The following is a 2,602-nucleotide window of genomic DNA, read 5'->3' on the forward strand; positions in this document are numbered from 1 at the left end:
TCTTGCTAGCGCACCAGAAACAGCAGCAAAAAGCCTAGTACAAAGTAGTGGAGAGAGTCATAAAACCCGAGGAGTCTGGCTGGAGTGTTTCAATTACTGAGCGACTTGCTACTCTACAGGTAGTTACTGAGGGCATTTTTCACTGCTCGTTTCCCTCTGTCTCCTCTGGCTGTATCAAGGTCTCCAGAGGGTGACCTGCCAGGACGGCTGCGGTCAGCAGGAGTTAGCAGAGCCAAGAACAAGATTTGTTAGGGCAGAAAAACAGGGCTTCTTGGTAGCTAATCCTCTGTGAGGAGCTCCTCCTTCTCCCCTTTTCCCCCGGGGGACATGGGACTGGCCGCAGAGCTCATCGGACTCAGGGAGAGGTGAAGCCCATCTTCTTTTTTTACAATAGCTTTTCCATAATAATGAAATCAAGAATAATTCAAGGTAGATAGGTGGAAGGTGTAGTGGGAGGAAAAGGCAAGAAAAGAAAGGAGGAGAAGTAGGAATAAGGAAGGGGAGAGAAATTACAATTATTGCGAATCACTTTTAAAACCCTTTTGAATGCTTCTTAACAATATTTAGAGGGAATTAGTCTTTTTTGGCTTCTTGCATGTATGTGCAATGTTATTACTAATGAGAGACTTCAGTGATAGCCACATTATAGAAGGTTATTTGTATGCCATCTATTGGCAGATTAAAATAGATATTGGCAGATAAAAGGGAGTAGCAGGGGAAAAAAATCTGTTACAGAGGCATCTTATGGCTTCAGCCACATCATTCAGTGACAAAAAATAGTTCTCCTGGCTGCTGGTGGCATGTAATTAAAATTTGCAGGGAGTCACCAGTGAAAAATAGTATTTTTCTTGATGTATATATGGAAATCCAACACGGAGCATGTGGTGCTCCTGTGGCTAATGAATTCTAAAGCAAAGCCAGGAGATGGAAATACACAGAAACTCCCCACTGCAGGGATCTTTAGCACCATTGTCTGCCTCTGTAGCTGAGACAATGGGAACAATTTTATGCTAATCAGTGGAAATAAAATGCAACATTTTGGTACAAGAGAAATTAGCTGACACCCGCACTTGAACTTTTCTCAGCAGAAGTCTTGCTTCGTGGGTTGTTAAAGTGGATAAATCTATGAAGCACTTCAAACCTACTGCAAGGTTGTAGCTGGCAACTGGAGTTTGTGCAACTTTTTATTTTCCCTATTTTTTTCTTTCTGTGTTTAGTGTGTTAAGGGGGATAAACCATGACTTGTTTACAATAACTTTTTTCTCTTTTGGATGGAATACTGCTTTCACATGTCTAGGTTAAGTGTACTGCTTAAAAGTACTTAAAAGTGATTGATAATAAGTCCTCAGAAAACAAATTCAGAATCAGAGGCAGTGGGAGAGCGAGGTCAAAGGCAAAGGACCTGTTGGGGTGAGTGTGGGATGGTAGGCAGAGGCAGCTGCATGAATGTGTGTGCAGGGGTGAATTCTGGGGAAAACAGCCTGTTGAATTGTCTGTAAATATGCTCAGCCAGCGCTGCTGCCGTACAGGAGCTTTTTTGGACTTTTATAGGAAAAGCCTGGGTAACACATGTGAAAATACGCTAAATGAATAGTGTACATAATCATAGTGTTGCACACTGGACATTGTATTCCCCCCCGCCAAAATGTTTAATGCAGACTTTTTTTCCTTGCAATGAAGCTTCTACTGCTTAAAGAGGTAGTGAAATGGGGTAAGTGAGTTATGTTAAGTAAGTTAAGTTATAGTTTTTATAAAAATACTGTTCTAGTTAGGATTTATGATTTTAGAAAGTAAGGTAAGCAGGAATTTGTGACTTGATGCATTGGAATGGGAGCATGAATGGAGTCAGATACTTCTGTTTAAATCCTGAAACTGCTGGTAGGGGAGGAGGAGGATTCTGTGGGAGAGGGGTTTTGTCAAGAAAGAGCAGACCCTGATGCCAAGATAAACAATCTCAGTGAAATTACCTAATCTAGATTTCTGCTTTTCAACTTCAAGACATGTAAGTTGGACCATACATTTACTTAGGATACGGAGGCAGAAACATGGAACATGCTAATATCTTTGATTAAAGAAGTTATCCGCCTCCTGTGAAACTGATACTCACAATAGGTCTGCCTCTGTGGTAAATATGGATTGTCTAACAAAGCCTTTCTTGGACAAATTGCATCAGTTTGTGCTAATGTATTTACCACTAGTGATTTTTAGGGGCCCAAATACTGCAGAAGTGCTCCGATTACATGGTAATAAACTGTATCTAAATGTCCAAATGAATACAGATGTTCAGCCGCTGGTGTTGCATCTCATCCAAGAAAAGAATCAGAAATAGCTCATACAAATGCAAGCTTTTTATGGCAAAAAATAAAGGCTGTCTGAGAACACAACACAGAAGGTGATAATGCAGTTTGCAACACTGACACCAAAGCATATGACTGGAACTAGTTGAAGAATAATCTCAAAATATATGGAGCATTCGTGTGTGGTCCACAATATTCAAATGGACCTTTTCATGACAATAGCCACTATTCTTTTTATTGCTTTGTCAATAAAATGGGAAACATTTAAATTGATAAGCAAAACCAAAAAAAAGATCGTTTTAAGA

This window comes from Dromaius novaehollandiae, chromosome 5 (assembly GCF_036370855.1).
Source record: "Dromaius novaehollandiae isolate bDroNov1 chromosome 5, bDroNov1.hap1, whole genome shotgun sequence".
In the NCBI taxonomy this organism is placed as follows: domain Eukaryota; kingdom Metazoa; phylum Chordata; class Aves; order Casuariiformes; family Dromaiidae; genus Dromaius; species Dromaius novaehollandiae.